A 21,260-nucleotide genomic window follows, 5' to 3' on the forward strand; every position below is an offset into this window, starting at 1 on the left:
AAATTATGCTCTGTTATGTCCACCATTTCTGGAGGTAGGAAATTCTAGTGATGAGTAGTGCGACTGGTCAAACGCGGGAGGCAGCACAATGGGAACGTGTAGGTTTAAAAACGATAAGGATTTGGAGCAGAGTACAGTTTTCAATTTATAGCTTTCCGTCCCCCGGTATGAAGGCCACCCGAGGATCATCGGCACTTGTAGAGGGGTTATGCGTATCAACATTCAATACCTTGTTTAGAGGAACAAATCAGTAGAGAGGGAATGCCATCAAGGCGGCTAGAGCGGTTATCTATCCTGGCGAGGGCCTGCTAGTGACACGTGTTTTGGTAGGGTGAAAGGTGAGATGGCAATTATTGTTTAGGAAGTTGAGTCTGGTTGCAGTAGCAGTGGCGGTGTTAGTGCAAAGTTCGAAGTTGCTGTTAAAGAGAAACCCTGGATTGCTAGTCGTGTGGATGGAGTAATGTTGTTGAGGGGATTGGATATTAGAGAGGAGAGAATGGATGTGGCTTTGGAGCCTGGGAGCAAGAGCACTTTGGTTTTGGAGGCGTCTCGCTTAAGACCAAGCACTGCCATCCAATGACGGATACCGGCTAGGCAGTTTGTGATGCAAGAGGACAGATCAGGGTTGAAGGTGAAGAAGATTTGAATATCGTCAAATGGTTGCTATGAGAAGCCACATCGGAAGATGCTAATGAGAATGATGTGTTATTTATATAGCGCCTTTATCCAAAGCGCTCTACAGAGCACATATTTACATACAAGATCACCCAACCTAAATTGTAGGGTGTATAGATGGGAGAAGGTTTGAGGTTTTAAGGGGAGCTCCTAGTACAGGCCCTTGAAGGGTCCTTACTAGGAGGGTGTTAAAAACAAAAAATATTGCATTTCTTTAGGATTTGAAGAAGCAGTCTGCCAGGTAGGAGGTTACACAAGTGAGTATGATGAACTGAAAGCAAAGCTCTGTGAGTTTGAAGGTGGAAGCGATGATCAGCAGTGTCAAAGCTGCCGAGAGATGAGGGTGAATGAGGATTTATGGCAGATGAAACTAGTGAGCCATGCTGCAAAGAGTTGAGACATGGATGAGCATTGGCTCCATGTTGTCTGCTGTGCAAATCAAATTGGACGTGGCCTCAGAGTCTAGATAGTGATGTTGTTGTATATTGGAATTCGACTTGTGACGAAAGAGATAGACGGGTTGAAAGCTATATTGTTGGGGTCAACAGTAGGTTTATTCAAAATGTGTATGACAGTGGGCAACTTGAAACGGGCTTAAACTAGACCAGAGGAAAGTTAAAGGTTGTTGGGAGGAGCGACGCATGAACAGCTACTGCTGCCAATTTCTTGAGTATTGGTCATGTTGACTCCCTAACACCACAATGGAGGGGATGGCAGAGGTGGTGCAAAGAGGGAGCAGAGTGTTCGATAGTGAGACGTGATAGTGAGAAGAGGGGACAGGCGCTAGCTGTTGGATGTCTGGAGACATAGATGGGAAGGAGTGAAAGACTGACTAGGGTAACGACGATCAAAGGAAGATGCAAGTCCAAAATTGAAATCCCAATTCCATGGCGAGGAAGAGAGGGCTTGACGGAAATTCTAACATGGTTTAGCTAATAGGCAATAGAGTCAGTTTACAATTTTAGTTTTTGCGATTTTTATGTGACAGAGAGTTGTGGAAGGACAGTGAAAGGTAGATGAGTGACCTGAGCAGGAGGGCTCAGTGGAGGGGGTGGTTGAATTGAATGAAGAAGAGGCTTGTTCTGGAGGGTGACCATAGAGCAGGGGTCTGCAACCTGCTGCTCTCCAGATGATTTGCGCTACTCCAGTGATCCCTCACCATTGACTATGCTGGTTGAGACTGATGGAAGATGCAGCCCAAAGCACCTTGAGATCCAAAGCTTGCAGACCCCTACCATGGAGAATGGTTGGGTGTCCAGAGACTGTTCGGTTAGACTGACCGTTCTCTGCGGTGGCCCGCCATAACAAGCCAACCAACAATCAAGGCAACTACCGCTCTTCTTCGGCCATCAAGAGCAAAATTCACTCCATATATCGAGGATATCTAGCAAAAATAAGTGTGAACACTGTCAACCTGAATTGGAGTTTATTTTACAGACAGGCTACTCTGCATACATCTTGTGGTTGTGGCTCACAAGGACTTGAATTATAGACCCCTGGTATAGATGGGGCAGCAAGATATTCATTGTGGAGAGGGGGCATAGGTCAGTATAGTGTGGGAAGAGGTTGAATGGAGATGAGGAGACCATGCAGGGGATTGCATGGAGTCCCTAGGCGAATGGTAGGGAGAGGGTGTGTAGGAGGAAGAAGGCTTGCTTGCAGTAAATGTCAAATACATATGGTAAACATTCCCATACTGTCCAGGTCAAATATTGTGCAAATGGGACTCGCCCATCATAAAATCTGCTTGCCAATGCGAGTGGGCTAGTAGATTTTGCAAGCTCGGAATATCTAGTTCAAACCTAAAATCACGACTCGACGATCGCCTTGCTAGGCCTTACACCTCAGGACTTCCTCCTACATCCCTCTTTCTTCAGAGCCAAATGCTGCTATCCAAATCCTGAATTCCATAGACTGAACACCCCATCAACTGGCATTGTCCCTTACCTCGGTCACTCAAGAAGGCTTCACTTCTGCTCCTAAAACGGAACATAAAGTTTTGTATTGGAAGAGGGGGGAACTTTGAGATAATTCATTGTAAATTTAAGAGCCAGACAGTGCAGAGTTTAGCAAATTAGATGATCCCCATCAAAATGTACATTAATCACTAGCAGCTCATATAAAACAGTGATACAATACCCGTCAACAAAGGACATCAGTCACAGGCAGATTACTGAGCATACGCGCAGCATTGCGCCATAAAGTAAACATTGAGTGGGATAATTCTTACCTCTGTGTCTGTAATAGAATCAGGACTTTCCTATAGTTATTCTGGAAAATGTTCATTCTAAGTCAAGACTGGAAGCAAGCATACCCGTTCAAAGTGTTCTTGCTATAAATGATGCCTGTTCATTAATTGGCATCAGATATGTCTCTAAAAACTGACTTGTCCAACAAGTTTGCTGCTTTCATGACATCCTCCAGCCTTGCTTCTGCTTTGAAAGCTCTCAACACCATAGTACGTCTAGTTGAGCGGGCTCAGAATAGAGAGACCTCTATCTCTTAAAAAAAAAACACCTGTCCTAACGTCAGATAAGAAAGCAGATAACTGTGACCTCCATATTGCTGTCATCCACTGCCCTCTATCATCTTTTCCAATTCCTGCTGTACCACCCTCATACACTTTCAGACCGCTGTGAGGGGTTAGAAATGAGAGGCGGACACAAAGTTGTAATGTTTTCCTTATCAGACATCTTTATTAAGATCTTGGGAAAAAACGCACTCCTGTGCCTGCACTGCTTGCGCCAAAATACGTGAAAGAATGATTCCAAACAAATCTCTGGTTAGTTTGTTTTTATTTTGTTAAAGGTTTTAGCCCTTTGTGGATTACACGTGTTTCGGCGTCTATACTTAGTCTTTTTGAAATCCGGGCCTTTGTAAGCTTGCGATTCGCCCACTGTATAGTCTGATTCTAGAAAGTCTTGGGTTCAATCCCACCTGCAAATTCTATTTCTCGTGCTCCAAGCATCGGGTTCGCATTCTTTCACGTATTTTGGCGCAAGCAGTGCAGGCACAGGTGTGCGTTTTTTCCCAAGATTCTCAGACGGAGTAGAGGAACTCAGTGTTTCCGTGTTGGCCTACACTAATGCGACAAATATCAATATAATAAAGAAATACATTAAGGGAGGAATCAAAAAGTACAAGGAGCATTTTCAAAATAGATCGCGAAGGTACAAGTACATGATATCTGTACAAAAAAGTTCCTCAAAATTAAAAAATCTTTATTAAGATAATTGGATGAAGGCCTCTCTGTTCCTATCCTAAAGAGTTTCCCTACCCAGGAAACTAACACTTAAAAACAGTCTATGTCTGGTAATAAATATTATATAAAATGTCCTTGTGTCCAAAACATACTAACCTGACACTTGCACTGAAAAGGAACAACTGAAAGTCTAAGGAAAAAGGTCTCTGACTTATGTTTGACAAAGGGTGTTCACAATTGAAGCAAGTAGATGCATCCATCAAAAATAGTCTGTTCCTAGGAGAAATTTGTGGATCCAGAGGGTGGTTCCTTTCCCCTGGATTATTTATGTAGGATTGCAAGTGTCCTTCTCAATCAACAGTTTCCTAAGGATGGCAAAAGTGTCCCTTTCAAACAACAGTTTCTTATAGATAGTCTCCTGGTGTACTCCCCTGCCAGGAATCTCTCTGGAGCCTTGCAGATCCCTTGGTATGTTTCTCTTCCAGGTTATCTTCACCAGCCCGATGAGCTTCTTGTACCAGGACTACTTCTTTGAGCTTACTGTCTTTTAATATAGCACAGTTGTCTTACTTCACTGTATCCATACGTCTTTGGCTTGAGGTACTACTTTTTCCAACTTTCTCCACAGCAATATCTCATGTATGGAGACTTGTTCAAGTTTTGTCTTTGTATTTTACTTGGTTGGTATTGAAAACAGTGTCTTAATTGCTCACATGCCTGTCTGTACGCCCCGGGATCCTCAATGGCTCTAGGCAGACTCGCTGGTAACTGGTAGCACCCGAACCCGGGACACGTTGCTGTAGTGAAGCTTCCTCTCTGTGATGACCCCTCTCACTCTGCAGACCCTCTCTCATCTCTCCTGACAGCTCTATGTTCACCCGCTGGTAAAATTGTTGCTTCTCGGCACATCTGCGTACCCAGTAGTTCTGCTGCTGCCGCCGGCTCTCAGGTGGTTGGCCCACAGTTCCTGCAGTATCTCTTTAGGACTCGCACCACTCCGGCAGGTAATGCTTGCGAGCAGCAGTTTCAAAGTGCCTGCCTTTTCCAGCACGGTTCATTCCTTTGCTGCTGTTTTATCCCTCGGTTCTGCTTCCTTCTACTGTGAATGCGGACACCATTTTTAAATTTCCTGCGTACCCGGACTTCATTACCACAACTAGTCTGCATGTTTAGCTTGGTGTTTCGTTCAGTCCACATTAAATCCTTCTTCCTATTTCTCGTCTCAGTGCTTGAGGCTTTTTGCGAGTTGGGGTCCATAGTATGTTTGTTTACAAGAAAAACATCAGAGACAGGAGATTTTAGATGTGTGTGTTATGCGTATATGAGGCCTGAATGGTAATCTGCCAAGAGTGTTTTGCAGGAAGGGGATTTGGGGTTTTACAGTGGGGGGCGGGAGGATTTGGGGTTTTACAGTGGGAGGGATTTGTATATTGACAACAAGCCATTAATAACTTAGGAATTATGAGCTTTTCTTCCTCCAGAAAGGGAAGAATACTGTGTTCCTCCTGATGCGGTCACCGCCTTCCCACAACAACTGTCTCTTCCCACATGATCCTCCTTCATAATAACACTCCGAGGGTCAGGATCAGGTAGTGTCTGTCGTCCACTGGTCATATGGGAGGAGATCTTGGTCGGGGAGTGAATGATGACTCCACAGAATTCATCACAACGCGCACCACACACAGTTTCGGTTAATCTGGGAAACTCGGACAAGATACTGATCTAGACAAACCTTTGGTCCTCCTTGAAATGAGGAAAGTAACTCTATCTGGGGAACAAGATCTCCCAGTCCTAGATCCAAGGCCCGGGTCGGAAACTCTCCAGCACGACACCAACATAGGAGAGCCGTCTGCTTAAATGCCATCCTCTAGAGGCTCTCCTTATCTGGCCAGATAGAAAAGAGACTTTGAACTTCATTAATGTCCCAAAAGGGGGAATACCTCGGACCCGCAGGGACCGCATCCTAATGCCTTTCTGCAACCTGCAAACTGGCAGATGTTCGCCCACTGGCTCCCTGTCAACCCAATAAACCTCAGAGAAATATCTGATTGGTAAGGATTAACCATTCTACAGGTCTTCCCTTCCAAAAGGGACACTAGAAAGTTAAGCAACGGTGCTAGAGGGGCCGAGACGGTTCCTCCTCTATTACACACACCAGCTATGCCAGACTATGCTGCTTGATAATACTTGTGTGATGAAGACCCAACTGCCCCTTTATAAGGCTGCTCACCTTCTCTGAAAGACTTGCGACAGGGCAGCGTGCCCTGAAACTCTTCATGGTGTGAGAGTCAATAGACCACTCTCCACTAGCAGATGGGGCGATTGCGTGAGCCTCAGAAAAAGAGGGTTCTGGAACAAGGTTCTGGAACAGTCGGATTGTAAAGTCCAAGGAAAGTTTCAGCAGAGCTGAATGTCAGTCCTGTGTCTTTCCAAATGGCCCTACCAGCACCTGCTCCGCACACCGTTTTAACACATCACTAGTGTCCTAGCCACCATCACAAATGGCGGGAACACATACTATGTCCCCCTGCCCCCCACTCTGCAGTAAAGCATCTGAGACAACTGCCAGCAGATCTGGTCCCCACCTGAAAAAATGTCAGCAATTGATTGTTGAGTCTGGAGGCAAACATGTCCACCAAGAGCAGACCCCATCTCTAGTTCAGCCTCTCAACAAAAAAAAAGTTCTTATCCAGCTTCCAGCTGCTGCAGTTCGTCAGATACCTGGAGTTCCTTTCTGTCTCAATATTTAGACAGGCTTGGCTTATATTCCTCTGTCTTATATTCCTGTGTCACTAATATCTGTGTCTGCAGCAATAATGCTGGAAGTCGTTAGTGAGATCCAATGTTGTGCACCTCGTCCTTTCTAGATTTTTGATTTACCCAACTCCTGATACGTTGCCCATTCTTGGGATACAACAGTCCACTTTGCCCTTGGTGAGAGACTGACCGGCACGTTTTGAAATGGGGAACTGAACCCTGGAAGATACAGAACTACGGTAGATTGTGGACTATTTCTTAAAGAAAATACCTGTTTTCATAGTGGCCACGCCCCTGACTGGCAAAAGCCGTTAAGAGCTTTGCTGCGCGCACCAACGAGTGCTGTTTGGCTGGTGCTTGTGTTTGCTGGAGTTCATGCCTTTTTAATTGCATATATGTGAAGTACTCTTGGACAAGTATTCTATTACTCATCAGAACTCAGAAAGTCAACCATTTGGACTGACGATATGTACATTGTGGACTATTTCTTAAAGAAAATACCGGTTTTAAAAGTTGCCACGCCCCCTACCCACCAAAAGCCGTTAAAAGAACCTGGCTGCATGCAACAAGGATTGGTGTGTGTCCTTTTGATTATCCTGTTTGCGTATGCCTTGCTGTCTCGCTGCCGTGTGGCGTTGGGTTGTTAGAGACTCGCCTGGTTTGGTGGAACAGGCCTAATCACAATCTCGCTAACCCAAGATGGTTTTACATTCCCTCACAAAACGTGTCTTTCTAAAGAAGATCGCTTGTAGGTACCACGCAGGCCTCCAGAGAAGGTGCGTACCAGGCCTTTTTACGCATGAAAATCTTGTAAATATGACTGTTTTATTATTTTCCTGTGTATATTTACACACAAGCTTAGAGTAGAGGGCAGTGCAAAGGAAGGCTTCTTTAGATTTTTATCTACATGGATGTAATTGCTAGCCATGATACAAACCTCTGAAACAGAATGTATTTGAAGCCTTTTAAAAAAAAGAAACAGCACACTGTGATAAAAGGAATGGTTTATTTCCATTCAGCTTCTGCTGTGTTGGGGCTCATGGAGCAAACAGAAGCATATTTATTTTCCTACCATTTTAGGATTGTAAAATTAATAAGATGGAAAACTAAGTCACAATTGAGAATTCATATTTTCTAACACATTATGCTTATTTTCCCCAGTGAAAGCAACCAGTATTGCACAATTGTATGTTTCAGAGTTCCTGTGCTGTGTGCATAATCATGCTAAGGCAGATCATTTTTGCACTTATAATTTACACTCTAGTTATAAAAACAGTGTGTAAAATGATGACTGTCCACAATCTAGTTTACATCCATTCAACCTTGCAGTCAATGGGGCACATTACTATAAATGGTCAGTGGCAGCAAAGTCTTTGCTCATGGGGGAGTGATTGTCATTACACCAATCGGAGGTGTTCTAGCCTTTCAAATCTTCAAGACTACAATTAAAACATCCAAAACCTGACTCTTCAGAAAGTGCAAGCGCTGTTCAAAAACAAACAAATGAAAGTTACATTTGTAATTGAAATAGAAACTCAGCAAAAACTGTCCATGTGATAATCCAGATAGGTATTTAACTTTATGTAGCGCATCATGGATGGTTCGTCCAACATCTAGGCACTGTGATTATTATACCTTACTTGATACTCAGTTAACCGACCGCTGAAGGATGTTGGCCAATAGGATGGCTCAGCTGGTTGAGCACTCCTTGATGCGATATGTGCGTGATCTGTAGGTTGCAGGTTCGAATCCCGGCAAGGCAAACTCAGCCTTTCATCCTTTTCAAGGTCGATAAAGGAGTACCGACTTCGGTTTGGTGATAATTGTGATAAATATGTTCTATGTACAGTGCTCTGCCAAAAGCGCTATATAAATGACCATAAGATTAGATATAGAATTTAGCATGGAGTCCTTGCCTCTCTGCACTGTTGTATCATAACATTGACATACCATTAGAATGAGGTCTTTCATTAAATATCAAAAGACAATTCTGCTATTGAACCTAATAACACAAAATACAATTCACGTTTGCTTTACTATGTAATTGGCTAGGTTTTTGTGTTTTCAACATTTAAATATATACAGGAGCTATCACAAATGGCCAGACCGTAGATAAATAATGAAAGGTGTATTCTGTCACAATGCAGAAAGCCGCCGCATAGTAATGATTACAGTTTTTGAACACGTCGGCTGGATGTCACATACATTTTACTCTTGCAAAGGAGAAAAGTAATTTTTACCCTCTTAAAATCACATTTACTCTCAAAGTTTAAAAATAGGGAGTAAAATACTCCCACCTCAAACTCTTATCTGGAGCATCCCGTTTTGCACAGTTTTAACAAAGGTTATTTGTTGAATGCTCATAATCCAAGCAATACTAATTCCATCGTTGTACTTTTCAATTTTGATTTTTATATTTGCATAATACATTAATGGATGTTTTGGAATGGCCCAGGTTAGTACCTGCTTGTTAGAATCTAATAAAAATGCAGGGAGGGCTCTAGATAACTGACATACTTATCTATATTACTCCCTAAAATGAGGTTAATATTCCCAACAAAGACAAATTGCGAGAAAAATAGCAAGTAACAGGTATGTGATGTGTTAAGGCACCTTCCGCAAAGAGGTCGTTTTCTATAGTGTTGCCTGATGTGAACACTGCCTATATTGGAAAAATGCCTCTTTCAAATTGATTGTGTCCTCCCACGTGTTCCTCATCTATGATCTCTCCTATATCCAGCTTCAGCTGCTTTGGCAAAAAATGTCGGCAGTAGGCGCTGTGCGTCGATGCAGTTGTGTCGATGTCCGTCGAGGGCCTCCGTCTCGAGGATGATGTCATTGAAGGTATGTATGGTTTTTCGGAGTAAGCTATGGCTATGAAAACTACGGCGCGCTTCATATTGTTACTTCCTAGTTGTGAAAATGTCTTTGTCTTCGGCTCCGACAAAACCCTGAAGACCGAGCTTAAGAAATGCCAAGACTGCGGTGCTAAAATGTTGCTAATGGACTCACATCGTGTGTTTGTGGTGCCTTGGTGTGGAGCACATGACCTCGGCCTGTCAGTCGTGTCCTTCGATAACAGGAAAAGCTCTGTAGGAGCGTAAAAGGAAATTGGCGGTAGGTAGACTCCCCAAAAAATCCCCGTTGACTACCCCGTCGAAAAAACATTCCAAAGACGAGGCGACTCTCCTCGACAGAAGATTACTAAAGGGTCTAGGTCACCGAGTGGCTCTCACCACTCCTCGTCGTCAATGAGAAAATTAAACAAAAGGCATCATAAATTGCCTACTTTGTCTTCATCGTCCGACTCCTCTCCAGAGAGGAGTATATCTTGCACTAGTAAGGCCTCTACTCCGGCTGAAAGGGAATCATTCAGGCAGGAAATTATTACAATTTCCGAGAGACAGGCTCCCTTGAAGCAAGTAGGCCATGCTCCTACCGCGCCTTCTGAAGCCGGTAAGGAAAGGGCTAGAGCCAAATCCTACGCGCCCTGAGCCTGGGACCGAGGCCAGATTTTCATTGAGAGCCTTCGAGGCCTCAAATCCATGAAAAATCATTGAAGACTCAGTCAAGTCAGAAGTCTGTCACGGACAAGTCGACGTCAGAACCATCAACGCCATCGGCGTGGAAGACACTGACTTCATCGACGCCAAAATCAAGTTTGGCGATGACTCCATCGGCATCTAGCTCGAAACCATTGTTGCCTTCAAAAATCCTTTAAACCATTGCCAAGAAAGGATTTTTTTAAATCTCCCATGTAGATTTTTGAAGACTATGATCCTTCAGATGACAATCCTCCTTTTGACCCAGACCCGGCAGATGCCTTTTACAGGTAATTAATGACCAGGGTCACTGATTTTCTGGGACGGAGCAGGCCTGCCCTCCCATTCGAACAGGATGACCATACTAATATCCTGGACAAAGGTCCTCCAAGGGATCCAATTCGACCATTTCATGTTGCTCTACAAAAAAGAGTAAGTACAAACTGTGAAGCGCCAGAATCAAGTCTGGCAGTCAATAAAAATGTGACAAAAAAATATAGACCGTTAAGTAGTGACCCCAGCTATTTGTCTAAACACCCTACCCCAGAAAGCCTGGTGGCGCAAGCTGCCTATCCGATCATTCCACCAGATTGTGATGATAAGCAAACGGATACCTGGTCAAAGAAAGTCTTTTTTGCCAGGAGCATGGCTCTCAAGTCTGCCAACTCTACATGTGTCCTTGCAAAATGTACCTTCGCCCTATGGGACTGTGTATCCATGGCGGCTGAACATATTCATGAAGGGGAAGAAAAAGATGGCTTCCTAGCCATTGTAACAGATGGGGAAAGAGGCCATGTGTCAGTCCCTACAGTCAGATTTGGATTCTGCTGACAGTATCAGCAGAGCCATGGCGGCAAGCACAGTGATGCGCAGGTTTGCGTGGTTAAGGAAGTCGGGATTGGCACCGGACGTGCAGTCTAGATGCCTTAATATGCCTTTTGACAGGCCTTGAGAAGCTGCAGACCTAAAAGGCGGCAGCCAAGTCTCTAGGTGCCGCCATCAGGCAACCTCAGCCTTTTCACCCCAGTGGACCTTCCTGGAGGGGTAGATCCTTTCGCTTCTACTCCTCGGGTGGAAGAGCGGGAGTAATGGCTTATCAAAGAGGCCAAAGAAGATTCCCTCATGGTGGACGAAGGAGAGGTGCAAAGCCCGCCCAAGCGGCAGCACCTTTACCATCAGACGCTGCTTCAACCACCTCAAAACCTCTCTGAGGTCTTGACTCACGACACCCCAGTGGGAGGCAAAATGTCTCAGCATCTGATAGAATGGCAAGGCTTTACTTAGGAAGCTTGGGCATTAGAAACCATAGCCCAGGGTTACTGCCTCCCCTTCGTTCAGAGACCTCCGAATCATCCACTGGGAAACCATTTGTTAAAAGTTCCCGATCCATTCCTTTTGCAAGAAACTTTGAGCCTGCTAGAGAAAGGTGGTATGGAAGCAGTACCTGTAACGGAGAGAAACAAAGGATGGTATTCTCCATATTTCCTATACCCCATGGAAGCAGTGTGACCCTGGGGATGATATGGGCTTGATAATAGATGAGCAGGAGATAAAGATTCCTGATAACATTAGAAGGGAAAAGGTTCTGAAAGATATACTTAAACACACAGGAATTAACACTTCTATCCTCAAGATCTTAGATAATTTTGCTACCACGTGTAGCCCGTTCCTAAATAGGAAAAACATATAGAAACTTCTCAATCAAATCCCAGATTTAAAGCTGATAAGTAAATATATTGCCTTGGTTGAGATCACGTTCTCTGCACAAGAACCCAACTGACAATTGTTCATCTGGTGTCTCCCATTGTTGCTGAACTCGTCTTGACCTATGTGACTTAGTTCACAGAAATAGGATATGATTTTATGAAAGTTCTCCCGGAGACTGTTAACTTTTTTGTTCTTGCTCAAACCTTTGTTAACAAAAATATGGATGGAGAGGGGTCAACTGACATTGACAATTTGGTCAAATGTATTGTTGAAGAGCTATCAAAACACCCGAATATTAAACTAAAGAGATCACGGGATAAGGCTCTAATGAATAGCTGTTGGGCAGTTGATTGACAGAAAACTCACAAAGACAGATTATAATTCTTGTCATGGAATTCAAGATGCCATCACTCGTTTTTATCTAATCAAGCTGGACTAGAATATATACATAGTGTAGATATTTTCGCTTTACAGGTTACTTGTTTAATGAAAGATTTGGCAATGGATGGATACTGTATCATCCCAAAGAAAGCTAGAAGAAATCTAAAAGGCAGACCTCATGGTGTTTTAATTTTGGGGGCAAAAAAATAATTTAAAGATAATGGTACAAGTTTTCTCTGACAATTCTCCATGCATCCTAGCAGGGACATTGGAAGTCAAAGTTGCAGAAAAAGAGCAGAGGTTACCCATCTTAAATGTGTATAACCCACATGATGATGTAGTGTCTGTGGTGTTGATTGAAGGGCTTGAAAAAAATAATAGACAAAATCATAGACAAATGGACCTGGGATAAACCATATGTTCCATATTTAATAGTGGGGGGTTTAAATTAACAGCATGTTAGAAAAACATTGAATCGTTTGGTTAATGTCACCGGGTCCAAGAATGAAATTGGCGCTATGATCATTCACCATGCCAAAGAGGATATGGTCTGCTTTTATTGACATCAATTGTGTGCATCAATTATACACAAATGAGGGGTACCTCTGCTCCAACCTGTACACATAGTAGGTGGGTAGAAGATCCTCTTGAATAGATTAAATTCAGTTCCCGGTTTCTATGTTTCATCTAGTGGGAGAACTTCAGCTAATCCCTAACACACTTGGTGATCATCCGGTTAAAAAAGCTAGTTAGGCCTTTTCCTCTGATATAATGGAAACAATGATGGGACAAACTAGGATTAACATTGTGGATAATAGGATGTACTGGATGATTAATAAAATGAATAGATATGTGCAGTATTTTAATAATCTAATCAAGTCTAGATGTTTTAATGAGACCGATTAACGGCTGAGGAATTTGAGTGGGCATCCAAAACGGCTAAACTCTATGTACTGTGAAAAACCAGAGTGTGTTTCACTGCTCAGACCCCGGGGATCCCTTACTCGGGTGGCCAGGGCACGGCCATCGCCTTTGGATCCAGACCCTGGGGGTAGACAAATGCGGGAGGATCACCTGGTTGAGGAGTCCTCTCGGAGTAGGGGAGAGACACCTGATGGCGAGACACAGTATTCCCCCCTTCCCTATGCCCCTAGCCAATCCTATTTTATAGGATATTCCAACTTGCCAAATCCCCCAACCCCAACTTTTCTTACACAAACACTGAGCCGATAAAGAGGAGGTCCAAGGCTAAAAGGATTACCACCCATGCAATACACTGGCCATGTCCCGCTAACGAGGTCAGGCACTTAACTTTAATCACGCACACCTAATACCTATTCACTCTCCCCACATGGTTAAAAGGTGGAACACTGAGTCTGCACGAGAGGGAGCAGTTCCTCCAGGGCTATGGCGAATCAGGCGAAGGAGAGCGACAAATCGAGGGGTTGAACCGAAGGGACAGGAAGCCAGTGAACCCCCAGAGAGATTGTTATTTCCGAAAGGCTGTGAGGATTGCGCACAACAGCGCAGCTGGAAGGGAGAAAGAGTCTTCCGAGTGCTACAAGGTTACCAGCCACCCTCCCAGGTGAATGGCAGACTTGGGGAGGCGCAGAAGCCACAGTGGTAACAACCTTGACTCCTATATCAAAGGCGCGAAAGACGGAAATCATCTTAACACAACCAGTGAGTTGAGGGAAGCATAGAAAGTTGGGTCTGTGTTTAATTGAAATGCTTGCAACAGTATCTGTGGGATGAAGGTTATGCAAGCGCATATAAGCTGCAAGAGAAAGCAAATCCATTGTTGAGAACTGTGAATTCGAAATGCAAATTAGCAGAGTGGTCCGGCGAAGTGAGATTGCCCAATCGAAAGTCTCTGTGAAATGTTTTAAAGCTGCAGAGGCAGCGGGAAGCGAGAGCAAGAAAGTAACCACAAAACCGCATGAAAGCAAAGTTTGAAAGACTTGATCTAGGAGAAATTGATATGAAAGCAAGTCATACGTACGTAGCAACTACATTTTCCAAGAGACATTGGAACTGAAGGAAAATATGTAAAGGGCAAGTAAAAAAGAAAGAGGGTTGAAGTGTCATGTGTAGGTGAGAGCAACAATCATCCCCGTTTCAAAAGTCTTCGACAGCTAAAATAAAACACAATAGGTGTCTCAAACCCGATGGAGGGAATCCCATGTGAGGAATGTGAAGCAAGCTTGGAGAAGGCAACCCCACCGAGGAGAAAAGGTTTGAGCTTGATTGAGGGGAACCTATGGTGAACTGCGACCAAAATACGATACTTAGAAACATTTTGTTTGAACTATGTAGAAGCTTGAAGGGTGACCTGGACATGGGTGATGGGAACACAAGAGGTTAAACCTGTGAACTTGTGACTCGGACTTCAGTGGCCAAGAAGGCTCTGGAGGGCAGAGCCAGCGGTCTAACTGTGTTCGCTGACTAAGACTGACTAGGACTGTTTCTTTATTATTCGATGGTCGGGATTACTCCCATCTTATTTATAGGGCCAGACAGGAGTTTTCCGAACCCCCTTGAATCTAACAAAGGTTTTGAAACTTAAAACTCTTGTGTCAGTGTCTACTTGTGATACCATGCCTCCTTTACAGTACAAAGAGTACAAAAAAGGGGGACAAAAAGCAACCTGTTAGGGAAATTGTACAATAAAATAATAGCTAATGAAAAACGGCGACACTACAAAGAACTAAAAAGTCTGAAAAGAGATAGTGGTGAGCAATCTGTATTGGATAAGAGAATTACTGAACTTAAAACGCAATATAGAAATTTTGTCGGAAGACATAAGGCTTCCACATTGGTGAAGAACTGGTTATTGGTATTTAAGACAATAAAAGATACGGGTGGCTTTTTATTCTGGAATCTGTATTGGAATCACACACTCAATCTCGCTGATAGTAGAAAATAGATTAATTGAATCTCTGAGCACTCCTGGCAAGCCTATATAGGGCAACTTAATTATAAAGAGGGGATAACCCCAGCATTGGTGGATTACTGCACCATTAATAAGAATAATTGTTCATTTGATAATGAGGACCTAGAAAGAATAATTACGGAATTAAAACCCTTGAGAGTACCAGGTCCCGACGGGAGTACGAATATTCTATATAATAAATGACCTGGTTTTGTGGTCTAAAACTTTTGGTACTATCTTCACTACTATAATGGAAACTGGGATTACACCCACTATTTGGAAAGCGTCCATTTTAATCCCGATATTTAAGGTGTGCTAGGGATAATCCTTCAAAATTATAGGCTGCTTGATTTGACCGACATGTATTCAAAGATATTCTGTAAACTATTTTTAGCAGAGATGAATGTGTGGATAAAAATAATTTATTATCGAATCAACAATCCGGATTTAGAAAAGGTATGGGTCCTACTCCAAACCTTTGGGCCTTAGCGTATTTGATATGTGAAGTATTGAAAAAGAAAGAAGTGGCATTGTATATATTCTTCATTGAATTCAAGAGTGCATTTGACAGTCGATCACAATCTCTTGTGTGTGGAAACTAAAGAAATGGAACATAAGCCCTAGCCTGCTGCATTTAATTAGAGAGATTTATAACAACACAAGTGTACACATTAGGTTGGACCATGAGGGTCCCCTAAGTGACTCTATAGATACTCCTTTTGGATTGAAACGAGGGTGCCCCTTGGCTCCAACTTTGTTTAATTTATGTGTTTCTGATATGGGCCTGACTATAGCTAAATGTTACCATTTTCCTGAAAAATAAATAAGCAAACAATTGGCTGGCTTGGTTATGCTGACACTTTTTATTGTTTATAAGGTTGCAAAGAAGCATAGATGCACTCTGTGAATACTCGACGAGGAATAGTTTGATCACTAATTACCAAAAAAATAAAATTATGGTAATTTGCGACCTTGTAAGAGAAATGGCCCTACATGGAAATGGAGAGCAAAACAATTGAAATTGTCTGATCCTGTCTATTTGGGTGTGTATTTCTCTGATACTATGCAGGTTTTACAACTAGAAGAATATGTATAAAAAAATAGAAATCAGATCTCAATTTATAATGAGATTTATTAGACATAAAGGTGACTTCTCCATAGCGGGGTTTTTGAAAATATATAAAACCTGCCTAATCCCCAGTTTATTTTGTGGGTTGGATATAATGACTAATAGGGAAACATGCTGGATTAAGACATTGGAGGGCAACCTTTGCTCTGGGCCTCCCTAAAGGTACTGCATTAGAGGGGATTAATTGTGAATTGGGTACCATATAATTGCGTACACAAAGAAAGACTACTATGGTATCCTCTATATACGGATGTTAAATAATTACTCCTAATCAGATTAGAGGTTTTATAATTTTAAAACAATATTGGAATGCTGTCCATTGGGTAATGCTTTGACAGAGTGGTGTAATCATGTAAGATCTTTTTTTCAGATATAGACTTTGACTTTGTGGATAATAATCCCATTACACAAAATGAAAACTTTGTGATAAAATGTGCCAAACTTGTGATAGAGGTATATGTACGGCAGTATTGGGGAGATCAAGGAAGTATCATCTTTATGTCCAGCAAAGCTTTCCGTGGATACACCTTGACAATTTCATATAAATCATTTTGACTATAAGGTTAGGAAATTCAAACTATTCCTTAGACTGTATTTACTCCCTACATTTTCGAGAACTGGGGCCTGAAGGAAAATTGACTATGAGATGCGCCTTTGCCGCTTGGGCAGTCTTGAAATTGAGACGTTCAGACATCTTTTCACTGCAATAAATTACAAGATGTCTATGTCAAAGGATATTTGAGATTAAGATACTCGATTGTAAATTTCCAATCTGATCAAACATGGAGCTTCCTATTTTCAGGAGAATGTACTATTGTACGTGTTGCACTCCATAACACATGTGGATTGAAATTGAAAAAAGAATAATGAACGTGTGGTATTTTATGCCCTGATTGACGACTTTATATGGTGTTTTGTAATGTTTGATGGTGTCTCAACTATGATGCCAAAAATATGAATATGGTCTAGCTATGTATCCCATGACGAGATTGCACAATTGAGTACTGTAATAGCACTAACGATATTTTATTTGTTAAATCATTTTTGATATTGTAAATAATTGTCCTAGATAATTTTTTAATTCCACAATTTATTATCTCCATTTTTGTTAGTGTTAAATTGTCTGAAATATTGTTGTCACGACTATGTATTTGCTTTGTTCTTAATGTGTTATACGGTTTATTAAACCATAACACTAAATAATAATAATAAAAATCAAAAAAACAGTATAGCGAATGTACCCACCAAGAGCTCCAAACAATTGATGTGCAGCTGTGTTCCGCCGGTGTGCCCCTGGACAAGCTCCCGCACTGTGCGCCCATCCTATTCTATGACCAAGTCCAGGGGTGAAATAAATATGGCCCTGCCTTTCCAGACCTTCATGTGACATAGCTACCGGATGTTGTAAGTGCAATCCACCTGGCCACTGAAGCTGCATACACACAACCCTCCCACCTTGATTGGCAGGAGATGCCTCCTTTATCTACACAGGCCACCTCAAGACAACCAGTGGGGGTCGGAGGGGTGGAGAGGGTTAGGACGAGGTTGTGTATCTGCATGTTAAAGTAGGAACATTGGAAACGGAGTTAGGGAAACATATTGGATAGAAAAGCTGGAAGCGAGAGGGGAAAACGCACTGTAACTAACCTGCACACCTACAAAACGTATTCCTTGCTCCAATTGATACACATTTTGAAGATTACCTGCTCTGCCTAACAAGTTAACATCAATGTTTTTTTTATTGGTTTATACAAAACCTTTAAAAAAAGGGCAAAGTGAAGAAAAATAAAAGAGACAAAATAAAAAAATAAAATAAACCAGAAAGAAAGCAGAGACTCCATGTTACAGTTCACTAGCTTTCACACATCATCATCATCCCACATCCTGTCTGGATTCATTTGACTGCTTTTGGTTGAGTCAGAATATCAAGGGCTGGTTGCCGCTAGCAGATCTTTTATGTCCTTTTAAGAAGTAAGTTACTGCAAAAACCAGTTTCTGGTCGACGCCATCGAACATTACCGTCCACCACTCCTCAGCAGATCGCGTCGGTTGTTTCCGAAGTAGCGGGCCCAGATGTCTAGTTCTTTGTGTGCGTAACTTACAGCAAAACAAGGTCAGATGTTTCAGAGTTTCGTCTTTTAATGCACAAAATCTGCATTCTGGATTTATGTCTGCATATTTTGCCCACACTCGAAGTCTTTCTTTTGTTAAGAATGCTTTGAGACGGAATGGCATACACAATTGTCTTTGATGCTGGTCAGGGAAGCGGTCAACATAACTTTGCAATTTCCCGAAGCTTTTGGCTTCTCCAGGAACCTCTTTCATCAGTCTGCATGACCTCCTTGATTCAACTGTTTCATTCACCTGTTTCATTCCAATCGTTTTGGCAGATTCATTTTTTTTTCCGCCAAATTTGGATTGGAATGTAGGGTGTATTGATGTTGAGGGCTTTTAACATCTCATCGAAGCGTTTGTTCCAGCTACTCAATGAGTTGGATCCATTAATAGCTTTTGAGACATTCAGAATTTCAAATTGCGGGATGTTCTCCAAAGCCTTTGTTTTCTAAACAGGGACAGCAAGTTCCAACTTATCCTTGCATGAATTGAGATTAAGGAAAGTTTGTGACGTATACAAGCTGTTGATGTGCCTTTTGGCAATTGGAGCACTTTCACCCGAAATATGTTCTCAAGCGTTGCCCACAACTCGCTCGAGCATCTGAGGGCATTTTCTGCCCCATAACTATAGGAACAACCTTCTGACGGTAGAAGTTAATTACCGGCTTCAGGAAAAATGCTCCATATTTTTTTTTTTTTGGGACATAAGCTTGAGAAGCTAGTTGTCTACATTTGCTTTTAGCTATCTCAGCCCATGGGCCATCGTTAATGTTTGCACTGATTTGCATGCCAAGATATCTGCAGCTCGATGCAACCCTTAAGGTTTCTTCGCCTATTTGAATTTTTTACCATTGATTTTGTTCGTTGTCTTAAGGTTGTGAAGTATTAGAATCTCGCATTTTTCTTGTTTATTTGTAAATCATTGTTCTTAACATAAGCTTCGACTGCGTGTATTTTTCTTTGTAAGCCAATCGGTGTGACATCCAATTAAACTAAATCGTCCGCATATAGTAACCAACTTATGTGCGTCCCATTAATTTTTGGTGGAAAAGAATGAACGCCAGCAAAGGTTTCTCCAATGTCAGATAGAAAGAGATTGAAGATGACTGAAGCCAAGGGGCACCCTTGTTTGACGCCTCTGTTGGTGTTAATCAGCGCTGATAGGGAGCCTTTTTGGTCCAGCAGAATTCTAATGTTATTATCAGTATGTAATTCACGGATGGCAGCCAAATAGGCTTGAAAGACACTCCCATTTTTCAATTTTTCCCCACAATTTTTCACGATTAATGCTATCAAAAGCATATGAAAAATCAATGAGGGCAATGTGTATCTTTGAGTTGGTTCGCAGGGCCTCCATTTTAAGCAGACTTAGGATCAAAAGGTTCAAAGAGCATCCAACGCCTTTACAAATCCAGCCTGTCTCATGTCAATGTGATTTGATCTAACTGCCCATTCAACAAGCTTTTATTGCAGGAGGGATGAATAGATTTTACCCAGGACGTCCAGTATAGTCTGAGGGGTTAGCTCTATTTCCCTTTTTAAAAATGGGAACGATGACCGCACTTTTCCACAACTTTGGAGAGGAACAGTGAGTGGATATCCTCTTGAATAACGTGTAGCAGAAGTCCGCCCAGTTATTTTTAATTTTTAAAGGGGCCCTTGAGATACTTGCTTTATTGATTGTATTCAAGATGTCTTCTTTTTGGAAAGTGAGATCCCAATGAGGGAGTTTGGTGGCATCGACAATACAGACTTTTCCTATTCGACTGTATAAGTTGGTAAAATGTGAAATCCATACCACTTCCGCTATCGCGTTAACTTGGAGAGCCGCTTGAGGTATGTTCTCACTGTTAATTATGCGCAAGAAGTTTTTATTTTTAAGTTTTCCCACCATTAATTCTGCGCCATTTTGCATCATTAGGTGTTTTTTTTTTGCATGCTGAAATCTATGGCATCCACTCGAGTAGCGTTCCTTATTTCGCCGCGCATTCGTCATTTTTTCTTTCATATTTCTAGATCGAATTTGTGTTTTGGCATTAAGGAAGTATGTTTTAAGCCATGCCTTTTTTCAACAAATTGAATTAGTAGATCTTGATATTCCACACAGCTTTCATTTGTGCAGTACTGACCTGCAATTTGGGACACAGCAAGGTTATTTAATTTTAGTCAACCTCTGTTTGGTTCTACTTTGACTTTTTGAATCCATTTTAGAAAGGTTGGTCTGTTTTGCATAATTATGTTCATTTGCAACATGTCATGATCACTGTGGGTCATTGGACGTACTTGCATGTTTTTAACTTTTTTTTTTTTTTTAATTCTTTGTTTTCTTTTAACAACAACAAAACACATAACATACAAACAACTTTAGCATAAATGGCTTATTGGCACTTCGTACGGATCTTGCCCTTCCATTGTAGTTTCATAGTTTCCCCAGCGACCTTGTTAGTTCAGTCCGGACCTCCCGTTGGGTCGAGCACCAGGTCTGGTACGCATAATATTCTATTCTTGGGCTTCGTGCTTGGCCTTACTATTTCGCCTATGGACCCTCTGTTTCCGAAGGATCTTCAGAGTTTCCCTCCTCCGGGTGGCCAAAGAGGTCTTGCATTAGTGTGTTCGATGCAATCAACTTGTGCGCAGTTTCACCTTCTCCTCTTATCACTGCTCTTGTCCACACCACTGTCTCTGCCTGCGTCCACTTCTGAAGGTCTGACCACCATGCCTCCACACGCGGGCCCTCCTTTGACTTCCACGGCATTGCTATCCTTCTCTTGGCCAATATACTTATTAAATCTTTCATCTTCGCCAGATGCGATTCATGCT

General features: G+C 42.3%; 1 protein-coding gene across 1 annotated transcript in view; it reads left to right on the plus strand.

Moving 5' to 3' along the window:
- The window catches only part of ANAPC2 (anaphase promoting complex subunit 2), a 649,174-nt gene that overhangs the window by 28,642 nt on the left and 599,272 nt on the right, over positions 1 to 21,260 (plus strand). The gene's annotated exons all lie outside the window — the stretch shown is intronic.

Source organism: Ambystoma mexicanum, chromosome 8 (genome assembly GCF_040938575.1).
Source record: "Ambystoma mexicanum isolate Mex_15411 chromosome 8, UKY_AmexF1_1, whole genome shotgun sequence".
NCBI lineage: Eukaryota > Metazoa > Chordata > Amphibia > Caudata > Ambystomatidae > Ambystoma > Ambystoma mexicanum.